Here is a 15,442-nt window from a genome sequence, read left to right on the forward strand (position 1 = left end):
CGCGCGGCCCCGCGGCGCCATTTCCGCTCCGACCCCTCATGCACGCGCACGCAATCGCGCCGGGCAGGGGGCGGGGTGGAGGAGTGGGGCGGGGTGGAGGAGTGGGGCGGGGTGGAGGAGTGGGGCGGGGTGGAGGAGTGGGGCGGAGGGGGAGTGGGTGCCGCGCTTGCGCACGCGCGATGCCGGTAGTCCCAACTCCTTCCTCTTGGCTAGTAACCCTACAGTCCTCTCGGGCTGCTGCCTTTCCCCAAGGTCCACCTGGCAGTCCGGTCCCGTACTCCCCAAATGTTTACCTCCACTCTTTCGGTCTTGTAATTTCAGAGACCCTGCAAGAAGCTCGCTCTTGTCATCTCCCAGCCAGCTTCTTTGCTCTCCGCTTGTCAGTGACCCTTCCTCGTACCACACCAATGGCTGTCCAGCGGCACCGTCGCGCATTCATTTCACCAAATGTGTGGTGGGCTCCTGCTCTGCGCTGGAGATAACAGTGAAACACAAGAGGTCCCGCCCTCGAGGAGCTTATAGTCTGGTGAAGGAAACGAACACATTCTCAGTTTAGCTAACTACGGATTGTTAACAAGGTCAAGGAAGGAAAGGAATGAGAAGTCACCGAAGTGAATAAGCCTGCCTGGATTCCTGTCATGCCTCTATTTCTGTGCCTAGAGTTTGCCTCCAGGTGCCCCGAACGTGACTTTTCTCTGCCTTTGAAACCGTTTCATTCCAGTGCCTCTGCCAGAGACATACATTAACTTATCTGCATGTGGAAATGAACTCATTTTTGTGCTGCGGCTGTCTTATGCCTGTGCGCCTTGCTTTGTCTTTTTCTCCATGGAGAATCGAACAAATGTAGTTGAATTCTCTTTACATGTATTGATTTACTTTCTGCTACGTGCTCTTGGTAAAGGGAGGGATGGGGAATGCAAAAATGAACAAATAACTAGCCCTTGTCATCAAGGCCCAGACAGCCCTTCAAAATGGATTTCTTTGCTTACCGACCATGGATAAACTTCCATTTGAAACTACTCCCAAATTATATGCTAATGTTTTAACATTGTTTATTGAACTAAAATAATGCAGATACGTAACTTTAAAATACATACATATACTAGAAGGCTTGTAATGAAAAAAGTTGTTCCCTGGCCTACTCTTTAGAGGCAATAGTCTCAACTCTATTACATATTCATCCAGATTAGATCCATATGTCTAAATAAATCCATATACTACTAATTCTTGATTTGTTCATTTTAAGGGTTATTTGTTGACTTCCTGCCATGACAGTTAAGAACATGAGTCTATCTCTTCTGTTCTCCACCTCCCATATTTATGTAAAAATTTTAGTTAAACCAATAATCAGCATTTAAATTATGTATGCAAATACTATTTACCAATGACCCAATGTGTACTACAACTGTGCCTTATAATTTATACAGCCCTTAATTTTTCTTAGAGTTAATTATTGCCTTTTTTCCCTTGCTTGTTAGTTTTTTGTATTATCTACAGTTGGCTGCCCCCACCCCTGAAAGTGCTCTTAAGACTCTGTCCAAAAGTCTGGCAGTTATTTTCTGTATACTCAAATGCATAAGTTCTATTTCTTCTCTAGAATCTTTGTCCCAGAGTCTCCTTCCTCTTGTTTCAATCGGAACTGACTGCTCTCTAGACTTGCTGTACAGTTGTCATTCTGGGATTTTCCTGGGCTGGTTTTGCCCATTTCACAGATCCCATGCCTTCCTCTTTTCTTAGTTTACTTCCTTGTTTTGCTGAAGCACCGCCTCTGGTAACTGAAAGGAAAAGGCATAGGGGGATATATTGGAATCTTCGCATATTTTAAAATCTATTTTATCTTAATACTTGATTTGTAGTTGAATTTATAGTTGGGCTGGTTATTGAATTTAAGTTTTGAAAATAATTTCCTGTCATAATTTTGAGGGTATTATTCATTTTCTTCTACCTTTCAGGTTACTATTGTGAAAAGCCTGATTCCTATTCATATTCCTGATCCTTTGTATGTTACATCTTCTCTGCCTCTGGAGGCTTCAGGATTTTCTCTTTAGTCTGTGGGTTGGAAATTTTATAATGATTTGCTTTGCTGTGACTTAATTTTTTTGAACTGAGCACTTATTCAAAATGGAAGCTCATGTACTTTATCTTTGGAGGCAATTTTCTTTATTTCCTTGATAATTTCTTCTCCTCCATTTTCCTTGTTCACTTTCTGGAATGCCTGTTATTTAAAAGTTAGATTTCTGGATTGATATTTTCATTTTTTTCTTCTGTTTTCTGTTGCTTTGGGTTGGTGTGTTTTATTTTTATTTTCAATTGTAAATATACATAATGTGAAATTTCTCATCTTAAGCATTTTTAAGTATACAGTTCAGTTAGTTAAGTCATTTATTGGGATTTTAATGCAACAGTCTCAAAACTATTTTGCAAAGTTGAAACTCTGTACCCATTGTTTGTTTGTTTTTGTTGTTCTGTTTTTCTGAGATATTTCCTTGTCATTATCTTCAACCATTTTAAGTTTCAGGTTTTTTTATTTTTAATTCCCAAGACGTTTTCCCCCCAACTCCCCTTCCCATATTATTTTATCCTTCTTCTCTCTCTCTCTTTTTTTCCTTCTTCTCTTTTATATATTTATTTATTTGGCTGATCTGGGTCTTAATTGCAGCATGTGGGATGTAGTTCCCTGACTGGAGGATGAACCTGGGCCCTGACTAGGGAATGAAACCGGGAGTCACCAAACCACTGGGAAAGTTCCTGTCCTTGTTTTATTTGACAGGAGTATCTTCTATCTTTCTGAGGATATTGTATGTTTTATGGACAGGAATATCTTCTCTCTAAGGATACTACAGTGTGTTTCTTTTTAGTTTTTCTTCTTCTCTTTGCTTTGATCTATTTCTTTTTTGTTGTTTTTCTTTTTGCTTGTTTATTTTTGTTTTGTCTCATTTATGTTAATGGCCATCCTCAAAAGTCTTATTTCTTTAGCAGCCTGTTCATGTTTAGGGATGAGATTCCAAAAAGCTGAGTGGAGGCTGAGTGTGTGGGCAAGAAGCGTTGACAAGCACCTTACTCCTCAAAAGGGACTAGCAGCGTTGGCTTCCTTTGGAAGCTTTTTGGAAATACAGACTCTCTGGTCCCACCATAAACTGTGGATTTAGAATCTGCACTTTAACAAGATTGCTACGTGATTCAAATGCACCTTATGTTGTGAGAAGCACTGGATGAGTGGGCTTATTATGAGGTGTACCGGTGACATGCTGGGCTTCCCTGGGAGCTCAGCTGGTAAAGAACCTACCTGCAATGTGGGAGACCTGGGTTCGATCCCTGGGTTGGGAAGCTCTCCTGGAGGAGGGCTTGGGAACCCACTCCAGTATTTTTGCCTGAAAAATCCCATGGACAGAGGAGTCTGGTTGGCTACAGTCCATGGGGTCGCAAAGAGTTGGACACGACTGAGTGACTAAGCACAGCACTGATGTGCCAGATTTCTTAGAGGGCCCACAAATGTCAGTATTGGGAGGTCTTTTCTCCAGAGAAGCATCCTCTAGTTTCTTGGGACATATAAACTTGGCTATGAGTGTTCCCAGAGTCTTAAGAATGCATTCTAAGTTCCAAGCCACTTCCACTTAATCCCATTGTAAGCTCTGTGCCTCCCCACTGCCTTCCCTAGGGCTAGAATGTATAGAAAATGAATCTCTGTTGGTAGAGATGGAGGAAGGGGTGGAAATAGGATGGGTCAGATGGAAACAGGGGTAATCATTTGACTGTTTGGGAACCTAGAGCGCCAAATGCTTTTTATGACACAGATTTTTCAACCAATCTTTCCATTTTCTTCATCTGGCTTTTGGTTTATTTAAACTTATGACTAATTGAACGAACATCTTTGTCCCACCACCCAGCTTTCTGGAATCTTAATGTTTTATAATTAAACTTGCATGAGTGCTTTTTTTCAATAGAAGAAATACAGTTGAAACTTTCTGTGAAGCCCAACCCAACTCTATTCCCTTTTCTCCTTCTTCCCCCTCCTCCTCAAAGGTACCCATCACCTTGCATTTGGTGTTTATTCTTCCCATGGCATGTTTTTACACTTTTATTACATATGCAGGTATCCATAAACAATGTGTAGCAAATTTACATGATTTTAAACTTTTTGTTATTAGTTATTAATATCATAAATATATCCTTTTGAAACTTGTTTCTTTTAGTCAGCAATATATTTTTGAGATTTACCCATGTTGTTACATGAAGCTATTTTAATTGTGATGTAGCATTCCAGTGCTGAAGATGAAGCTCCAGTACTTTGGCCACCTGATGGGAAGAGTTGACTCATTGGAAAAGGCTCTGGTGCTGGGCGAGATTGAAAGCAGAAGGAGAAGAGTGCGGCAGAGGATGAGATGGTTAGCACCACTGATTCAATGAACACGAATTTGAACAAACTCCAGGAGATAGTGAAGGACAGCAAAACCTGGCATGCTGCAGTCCATGGGATCATAAAGAGTCAGACACAACTTAGCAACTGAACAACAACAGCAGCATTCCAGTATGTGATTATGTGTTATGATCACCAGGGTATTTATCTACTCTCCTGTAGAAGAAGGACACTAAAGTTCTTTTCAGTATTTTTGCTATAAAAAGCAGTGCTGTATGGAACATTCTTATACATATTTCCTGTGTACAGGTGTGAAGGTTTCTTTAGCGTATATCCCTAGGAGTGTAGCTATTGAGATGCAGATTATGGATACCTTTAACTTTTCCAGCTGTTGCCAAATTGCTCTCCAAAAAATTGTACCAATTTATACTCCCGCTTGCAACATACAAGGGTTCTTATTACTCCCTGTCCTTGGCATTGTCAAACTTCAAATGGATGGATATGAAAAAACCTCTGACTGTTTTAGAAATAAGAATTAGCCAAGCAGATAAAGAGGCATACGTGAAGGCCTAGAGGCAAGAGACCATGACATCTTGCAGAAAGTAAAAGCAGACTGGTAAATTGTGGGGTAGAGCTGAATGGGGAGGGAGGGAAATGCCAGGAGGCAGACAGCTGAAAACACAGTAATGGTTAACATTTATTCAGGTTGAAGATTTGTTCTGTGTTAGGTGCTGGTGCTATTTTAAGAACTTTACATGTATCTCATTGAATTCCTGTGATAACTGTAAGAAGTAGGAACTACCATTAGTTCTTTTATAGATGATGAAACTGAGATGCCAGTTGACTAAGAATGTATCCAAAGGTATCCAAATGTATCCAAATGTAGCTGATGATTGAAGCTGTATGTGTAGCTACATGTGACTGATCATTGAATTGGGATTTAGACTCCAGATGTCATCCTCTTGACATGTAATAGGGATATCCAATACTGAACTGGATAGTTCTGCATTTTAGTTTCGAGTATAATAAAATCAAAGTATAAAAAAGCTGTACCTAACACTGCATTTAAAAATAAAGACAGTAGCTTCTTGATTGAACCTTCATCCTGCTGAACCCCAATGGCCAAAATAGGGAAGGTGACTGTTTTAAAACAGCCATAAATTTGTTGCTTTCAGTCTTAAAGACAGAAGCTGGAGGTCATATTGGGGTTGGGGGGCTGGAATCAATTCAAACTAGATTTTTATAAATTTAGGTTGTCTGTTGTAACCTGCAGGGTAACCACTGATAATAACTAAAAAAAAAAAAAAAAAAGTATGGAAAAGAAAATGAAGGAAGGACCAAAATTGTACGCTAGAAAAATCAGTCATACACCAAAGTAGAGTGTATTCAAGGAAATAAAGGAGAAAAAAGATTTAAGATACGAAGAAAAGAAATAGCACAATGGTAGAAGTAAGTCCTTTATTATCAGTAATCATTTAAAATGTAAATTGATAGGCTCACTTTATTAAAAGATAGAAATTGACAGAACATATAAAAACCTGTGATCCAGCTATACACTGCTTAAGAGAAACTAAAGAAGAAAAGACACAAATAGGTTGAAAGAATTGGAAAAATATATTCTACGTAAATAGTAAGCACAAGAGGTGGGGTGGTTATACTAGCACCAGAAAATATATATTTTAAGTTAAAAGTTGTTATAAGAGACAAAGAAGAATGCTATGTATTGATAAAAGGATCAGTTCATTGAGAAAATAGCAGTCATTACAAACGTATACACACCAAACAACAGAGTCCCAAAATATAAGAAGCAAATACTGATAGAATTAAAGGGAGAAATAGATAATTCTACAATAATAATTGCAGTTCGCTTTCAATATCTCACTTTAAACAGTGTATTGAATATCTAGGCAGAAGATCAGTAAGGAAACAGAGGACTTGAAGAATATTACAAATCAAGTAAGCCTAACACATACAGAACATCCCACTCAACAACAGCAGATACACATTCTCCTCAAGTGTACATGCAACATTCTCTAGGATAAGCCGTATGTTAGGCCATAAGAAATCTCAATGAATTTTAAAAGATCAAAATCATACAAAACATTTTCTTCAACCACTTGAGAATGAAACTAGAAATCAGTAACAGAAGAAAACTGAAAAATTCACAAATGCATGGAAATTGAGCAACATACTCTAACTACAAATACATCAAAGAAGAAGTCACTAGGGAAATTAGAAAATACTTTGATATGAATGAAAATTAAAATATACCAAACCTTATGGGATGCAGTGAAAGCAGTCCTCAGGGGGATATTTACAGATCAACACCTTAAGTTCATACCTTAAGAAACTAGAAAACAGAGCAAACTAAACCCAAAGCTGGCAAAGAAAGGAAAGCCCATAACTAACTCTAGAGCATAGTTAAATAGAGGATAGAGAAACAACAGAGTACCAATAAAACCAAAAGGAGAATTCTTTTCTTTAAAAAGATCCAACAAAATTGAAAAACTTTTAACTAAGAGAAAAAAGAGAAGATACAAGTAACTAAAATCAGACAAGTGAAGCCCTTACAGAAATTAAAAGGATTGTAAGAGAATATTATGAATAATTGTATGCCCATTAATTAGATAATGTAGATGAACAATTTTTAGATATGTGGAAATGACCAAAACTTAAGAAGGAATGGAAAATATCAACAGACTTCTAACCAGAAAAAGATATTAAATCAATAATCAAAAACCTCCCAAGAAAGAAATGTCCAGCCACTACAATATTGTAAAGTAGTCTCCAACTAATAAAAATAAATGGAAAAAAAATAAGAGAAAAAAAAACAAATAGAACCTAATAAAGAACCTAATAAATCATGAAAAAAATAAAAAAAGAAATGTCCAGGCCCAGGTGATTTAACTAGTGAATTATACTAACCATGTAAAGAATATCTGTGTGTGTAGTTTCTTCAATTGTATCCGACTCTGCGACTCGATGGACTGTAGCCTGCCAGGATCCTCTGTTCGTGGATTCATGCAGTATTCATATGCATGAAGTATGCAATTCTTGCAGTATTCATGCAAGAATACTGGAGTGGGTTGCCATGCCCTCCTCCATGGGATCTTCCTGGCCCAGGGATCAAACACACGTCTCCTGCATTGCAGGTGGATTCTTTACTAGTGAGCTACTTGGGAAGCCCCCTGTGTAAAGAATAATTAATACCAACTCTATCCAAACTCTTCCAAGAAACAGAAGAGGAAGGGAAAACTTCCTAACACATTCTGTGAAGCCAGCATTGCCTTGATACCAAAGCCAGACACAGATACCTCAAGAAAAGCAAACTACTCTATCTTTTATGAATATATATGAAAAAATCTTGAACAAAATGGTAGCAAGCCAAGCCAAACAGCACATTAAAAAGATTGTATACCACCAGCGGGGCTTCCCTGGTGGCTCAGTGGTAACTGATCTGCCTGCCAATGCAGAAGATGTGGGTTACATCCCTGGGTTGGGAAGATCTCCTGGAGGAGGAAATGGCAACCCACTCCAGTATTCTTACCTGGAAATCCCATGGACTGAGAAGCTACAGTCCAGGGGTCACAAAAGAGTCAGACCCGACTTAGTGAATAAAGAATATCATGACTGAGTGGAATTTACTCCAAGAATGCAGAGTGGCTTAATGTAAGAAAATCAATCAATGTGATACATCATATTAACAGCAAAAAAAAAAAAAAAAGAACATCTCAATAGATGCAGAAAAGGCATTTGATGTAATGCAGCGCTTTTTTTTTTTTTTTTAGTAGAGCACTTTTTAATGATACAAATACTCAGGAAGCTAGGAACAAAAGGGGATTTCCTTAACATTATAATGGATATTTATGAAAAAACCCACAACTAACATCATTCACAATTTTAAAAGACTTAAAACATTGTCCCTCACACCAGGAACAAGACAAAGATGTCTACCTTCACCATTGTTTTTGGCATTGTACTGGAAGTCCTAGCAGACCAATTAGGCAATAAAAATAAAGGAAAAACATCCACAATGGAACACAAGAATTAAACTACCCTTATTTGTGAATGACATGATTCTATATAAAGAAAATCACATAGAATACACACACACACACACACACACACACACACACACACACACACACCCCTGCTAGAGCTAATTAAAGAATTCAGTAAAACTTTTGGGAACCATATCAACACAAAAATCAGTTGCATTTCTATATACAATCTGAAAAGGAAGTTAAAACAGTTTTACTTCCAATAGCATCTAAAAGAATAAATTACCCAGGAATAAGAATAACCAAGGAGGTGAAAGATTCATACACTAAAAACTACAAAGCTTGGCTAAAAGAAGAATTTAAAGAAGACCTGAATTATTGAAAAAACATCCCAGTGTTCACAAACTGAAAGACCTGATGTTGTTAAGTTGGCAATATTCTCCAAAGCAACTTACAGATTCAACATAATCCCTGGCAAAATTCCAGTAGCCTTTCTGCCTAAATGAAGAAGTTGATCTTCAAAGTTAGAGAGAACTGCAAGTGCCTCTAAATAGCCAAAATGAGATTTTTAAAAAGCAAAATTGGAGGACTCACACTTTGAGGTTTCAAAACTTACTACAAAGTGGGACTTTGCTAGTGCTCCAGTGGTTAAGATTTCTTGCTTCCACTACAGGGGGCACAGGTTTGATCTCTGGTTGGGGAACTAAGATCCTTTATGCCAGGCAGTATGACCAAAAGCAAACAAAAATAAAAACTTGCTACAAAGCTATAGCAATCAAAACAGTGCGGTACTGACATAAAAACAGACATATATAGACCAATGGAATAGAACTGAGAATTCACCAATAAACCCAACGTCTATGGCCAACTAACTTTTGACAAGGGGGCCAAGACTATTCAGTGGGGGAAACAAGAGTCTCTTTAACAAATTATGCTGGGACAACTGGATAACCTTATGCAAAAGAAGAGAGTTGTACCCTTATCTCACTATTTATACAGAAATTAATTCAGACTGGATCAACAACCTAAATATAAATGTCAAAACTATAAAACTATTAGAAGAAAACATAGGTGTAAAATCTTTATGACCTCAGATTTATGAATAGATTCTTAGACTTGACACTAACAGCAGAAGCAACAAAGGAAAAATAAATTGTTTCCCAAAATTAAAAACTTGTGATAGACATACACAAGCCGTACCTCTAAACCTGAGATAAGTCAGCCAAGGACTGTCATTTAAGTAAAGTTAGCTGAACTGCTAAATATGAATAATGCAATAGGTTGTGCTATTCACAGGAAATTAGTGCTTTATTTAAATTTTGAGTGGTTTCATATGCCTCCCAAGAAGTTATCTGCTTTAAAAAAATCACATATATTGAGCCTCTCATTTTAGCATAAAAAGAGAGACATACTACTCTTATTAATAGACAATATCTCCTCATCTCTGGTGAATAAAGGTTGAATTGAAGGAAAGCCAAATTATTCACTTGCCTTGGATTCTCTCATGTCTTGGCCCTGTTTTGATAGGATGCGCAAATGTGACAGGGGAGATCAGGAGGCTATTCTATTTGTCTGGGTTGGAGAGGATGACAGTCTGCTCTGGGTGGACTAGGGAAGATGGAGAGAATTAGATGTTTTTAGAGTTATTGCAGTGAAGGAATCAAAAAGTTCTGGTGGTGGATTGAATAGGTGCTGCATTCGTTTTTTTATGCTGAGTATCAAGCTACCAGAAACTTAGCAACCTAAAATAATACCCATTTATTAGCTCACAGTTTCTATAGGTCAGAAGTTCAGGCATAGCTTGACTGGGTCGTCTGCTCAGGATCTCAGCAGACTTCAGCCCAGGTGCTGACTGGGACTGTGGTCTCGTCAGAGGTTCAACTGGGAAAAGATCCACTTCCAAAGTGATTGGCAGAATCCATCTCCGTGGCTTCCCTTGTGGCAGAGCACAGGCTCTAGGGCACAGGCTCAATAGTAGTAGCTCACGGGCTTTGTTGCTCTGCAGCATGTGGGATCTTCCTGGACCAGGGATTGAACCCATGTCTCCTGCATTGACAGATGGATTCTTTACCATTGAGCCTGCCAGGGAAGCCCTCCATTTTCTTTCTGGCCGTCAAAACCACCTTATCCCCACAACTCCCTTGACAAATATGACCGCTTAATTCTTTAAAACCAGGAAGGATGTCTTTCTCACTTCAGCCTGCAGGATGGAGTCTTAGAATGTAACTATGGAGCTGACATCCTGTCACCCTTGCCATATAACACAACCTAAACAAGAGGCTGGCATCGGTCATCTTGGCTATATTTTACTGACTAGAAAGCAGGTCACAGATTCTGCCTCAAGGAGAAGGGATTATACAAAAACATAACTCTGTGGAGGGGGGTTATCAGTTTAGAGTGTGTCCCCCACAGGAAGGATAAGGGAAAGCAAAGAGTCAGCCCTAACTCTCAGATTTCTGCCTTGAGCAGGTGGGTGGCTATTGTGCTGTTTATTGGGATGAAAACATGGAGGAGCACGTTGGTTGAGGGCAGCTCCTGAGCTCAGGGCATGGAGCATGCCTAGTCTGTTCTTCACTCTTTATCCAATACCTCATGTAATTCCTAACATATAGTCAGTCAGTGCTAATAGAATGAATGGATGAACAAATGCTTCTATGAGACATCCAAATGTAGACAGCAATGAGCCAATATCTCCGGGAGGTCACTGGTGTTTGTACACTGATTAACATACCACCTTGGATGAGACTGCCTTGAAAAGAGGGTAGAGAGAGGAAGGCAAGGGTCTCAGGATTGAGTGCTGGGACCCGCAGCACCAACAGGTCAGGCTGAGGAGGAAACACTGTCAAAGGATACCAAGAAAGGACAGACATGAGAGGCTGTTGTCAAATGCTCCTGAGAATCCAAGTCAGTACTGAGAGGGGTCCGTGGGGAGAACCGGTTTTGGCGGAGTGGCGGGGCTAAGGAGTGGACAGGAGATAAAGAAAGGGCGGGCAAGCCAACCCTTGTTTTCTAGAAATCTGGCCGTAGGGGAGGAAAGACTGAGTGATACCTGGAGACAGATGAGTCATCCACTGTAGAGATCAGCCACATTCTGATGCCGAGAGAGGGCAGCTCGAGGCAGGCACTGGGACGGGACCAGCCTTCTCGGTCAAAGGGGAAGAGAACATCTTCTCTGCTGATTTCTTGATCTTGTCTTTATACTGCTTTCTCTATCATGTTTTTATTATAGTCAAGCTAACACCTTTCTTTAAGAATGTTAAGGTTGGAAAATACACTCAAGAAGTCTCTTTCCTCTCCTTTTCTCCTCTTCCCTCGCTCTTCCTCCTCCTAAATCATTCTGTCCAGAATGTATTTCCTCCCTCCCTCCCTTCCTTCCAAAATTAGTATGGAAGAGACTTGACCAGTTTCATTGAGGACAAGTAGACTGCAAGAGAGAAGGAGAAGGTGAAAATAAAGCAAAGATGGTAATTAATAGTGTGAGGCTTCTGAGAAAATGATGGGGAAATGGACTCTAGGAAACAGACTGGCTTTGAGTTGGCTGAGGGATGCAAATACTCTGATGCACAAGCAAGGAGGAAGGTGTGCAGGGGGCCCAGTTAGAGTATTGGTTTGGTGTCAGGAAGTAGAGGGAGGTTTCCAGGGTTCAGGTCCAAGTATTTTTTGTGTCCACCCCTATCCCTGAGACACTGGTTTTTCATATAATAAACTTAATAATTTTGTTGAATAAAAGAATAGGTGCAGAAATCCTTTAAAGAACAGCATAAATAGTGTACGTCTTCCTTGATTTTTCAAAACGAAATACTTATTGACTTTAGTTATCATACAAGTAACACATGCTCCTTACAAAAAATGTAAATAATACAGAAAATTTCCCTTGAAATTTTCCCCCACAGAGATAACAACTGCTAACGGTGAGCATCCACCTTGCCCCAGTGGGTTACATATTAACTAAAGATCACCTTATACCTGGAATTGTGTAAGCTGTTTTTCTCACTTTAACATTGTATCCTTTGTGTCAATATGTAAAGACCTTCCTTATCTTTCATAACACCTGCTTGGTATCCATGACACCTTTTAGTCTGGTACATTTATTAACAAAAACCTCTTTTGATAATCATTTAGGTTGTTGCTAATTTTTCAATACAGCTTTGCATACTTGTACCATTATTTTATTAAAATAAATTTAGGGACTTCCCTGGTGTTCCAGTGATTCAGACTCTGCCCTCCCAATGCAGGGGGCATGGGTTTGATCCCTGATGTGGGAACTAAGATCCCACATGCCGTGTGGAGTAAATCCCTACTCCCCAAAAAATAAATAAAATAAAATAAATTTAAAGGAGGGCAGCACATATGTACATTTCAAATTTTGATATCCTTCTCCAAATTGCTCTCCAAAGGACTGTGCCAATTTAAGCTTCCATCAACAAGATGTCAGGTTACCTGTCTCCACATACTCTTGTCAACAATTGGCTGTTAGAAATCTTTTTAATCCTGTCCATCTAAGGAAAAAATTAATCTTGTTTTAATTTGCTTGTCTGTAATCATTAGTGAGGTTCTACATCTTAAATATGAATTTGGGCCATTTTCAAGTCTTCTTTTATGGAGTGCTTCTTTGTGCCATTTACTCACTTTCTATCTGACTTGTTAAATTACAAGTCAGATAGAAAGTGAATAAACATTGAATGGCCTATCAGCAAAAACCTTCAGAACTGGGAATGAGCCTTCCTAGCAACTCGGGACAAAATGGTCATGAAATGCCCCCCCAAAGTATTGTTGGATTTATGACCACAAGGGGGCCCTGTCAACTACAACTTGGCACTTGCCAAGAGCATTTGCCAGTGACTAAACAGCAGTAACAACCATCTACCTCTACCTCTGCAGAAACTGAGTTTCCCTGGTAGCTCAGTTGGTGAAGAATCCGTCTACAATGCAGGAAACCTCAGTTCAGTTCCTGGGTTGGGAAGATCCCCTGGAGGAAGGATAGGCTACCCACTCCAGTATTCTTGCCTGGAAATCCCCGTGGACAGAGGAGCCTGGCAGGCTACAGTCCATAGGGTCACAAAGAGTTGAACATGACTGAGCGATTAAGCACAATCCATACTTTAATAATAATGTGACTTCCCTGGTGGCTCAGATGGTAAAGCGTCTGCCTACAATGCGGAAGACCCAGGTTCGATCCCTGGGTTGGGAAGATCCCTTGAAGAAGGAAATGGCAACCCACTCCAGTACTCTTGCCTGGAAAATCCCAGAGGAGCCTGGTGGGCTACAGTCCATGGGGTTGCAAAGAGTTGGACATGAACGAGCAACTTAACTTTCACTTTTCATACTTTAGTAATACTCTTCTTTTTCCAGCATGTTGCAAATGCTTTTTCCACTTTGTTGTTTAGCTCTGCTGTTGATTTGCTTTGCAATATAGCAATTTTGCATTTTTTAAAAGTTTATTTCTAATTGGAGGATAATTGCTTTACAATGTTGTGTTGGTTTCTGCTGTTCAACATGAATTAGCTCTACGTATACATATATTCCCTCCCTCTTGAGCTTCTTTCCCACCTACCTCAGAGATTTTACAGTTTTATGTCAGTTTTCTCAATCTTTTTAAAAAAAATGGTTTTTGTCATTGGCACAGTGCTAATAAAGCTGATTATCACATCAGCTTTATTGTCACATCAGAATTATTGAAAAATTCTTATGTTTTCTCTATGACTTTGAGGTTTACCACTTTTTAGTTAAAATTTTATTTGTTTCTGCTTTTTTTTTTGTTTGTTTGTTTCTGCTTGTTTTTAATCGGAAGAGCAATATGTGATTACATTCTAGTAACTTCCTTGGAAGTAGTCACTGCTATTTGATTAAGGGATATCCTTTTAGACTCTTACTTGTTCATGTGAAGATACCCAGACATATTCAACATAAATGGCATCATTTGCATGTGTTATTTATAACTTGTTCTCTCATTGAACAGTGGTTAAATATTTCCTTGTCAGTGCCTATGTATTGATTTCTTTCTTTTCTTATTGCTGAATGATAGTTTATTGTATGAATTTACTATATGAATGTACCATAAATTGTGGTCTGTTAAGATATTTGTCTTCATCTGAAAATGTGTGTTTGTGTAGTGAGTTAGAGATATAACTTAATTTTTCCCAATAATTTTCCAATTATCTTAACACCATGCATTGAATAACCCATCTTTCCTCTACTGACTTGAAGTGTTACTTTATAGTTATAGTTAAAAAAAATTTTTTTTTACTTTTTAAATTTAGGCCTCACTGTGCAGCATGTGGGATCTTAGTTTCTCAACAAGGGATCAAACCCATATCCCCTGCATTGAGAACTCAGAGTCTTAACCACTGGACCACTGGGGAAGCCCTAAAATGTTATTTTATATATGTTGAATGAATACCAGATTGAGAATTTTGGGAGATGGGCATAGTTAAGTATTCAGGGGCATTTGAAGGCCTTCCTGTTTCTGATGTACCAGCTGGCCTGGTATTCTTATTTCTCCCCGGCCATGTAGCTTGCTCTGCAAAGACATACAGGGTTAACCAATATTCCCTAGTTGTTTTATCCCCGTGTACAGAGAAATCTTAGCTTAGTAGCCATTTCTCCTTCATCATCATCCTGTTTAAGGTTGTGGTAAACCTGCCACCTATTTCCACCTCCCCTGAGTGACTTGAGGTGTGTAAGGCCTTATGTACTATGCAGTTCAGGGGAACACCCTTATCTGTAATATTCCCTCCTGTATATCTAGAACAGGAATGTCGAGCCAGCTGGCTTTACTTTCACAAAATGCTCCATTAGTAAAGCAAAACAAACAAAAAACAAAAACGAGATCATTTGGGGGTGAATTTGTTTTAATTTAATTAAAATTTAAAAGTATTATTCTTTTTTACTTACCTTGTAAAGGATACAAGTGAACAGCCAGATGAACAGGCAACTTCTAGAAGGATCCTGAGAACAGGAGCTTCCCTGTGGAGTTGGGGTGCACCACCCTCACAGCAGGGGAATGTACTCAGCGATCTGGAAACTGCTTTAATGATAATTGTTACATTTATTTATTTATTTTAATCAGTATTAGAAAAAAATA

The 15,442-nt window shown here is 39.0% G+C and overlaps 1 non-coding gene across 1 annotated transcript; it reads left to right on the forward strand.

Moving 5' to 3' along the window:
* Positions 1 to 13,477: 13,477 nt before the first annotated feature.
* On the forward strand, positions 13,478 to 13,549 carry TRNAC-ACA (transfer RNA cysteine (anticodon ACA)). The gene has a single exon. It is a non-coding gene; the product is annotated as a tRNA-Cys (tRNA).
* Positions 13,550 to 15,442: the final 1,893 nt, after the last annotated feature.

The sequence above is a fragment of the Dama dama genome, chromosome 8 (assembly GCF_033118175.1).
Source record: "Dama dama isolate Ldn47 chromosome 8, ASM3311817v1, whole genome shotgun sequence".
Taxonomy (NCBI): domain Eukaryota; kingdom Metazoa; phylum Chordata; class Mammalia; order Artiodactyla; family Cervidae; genus Dama; species Dama dama.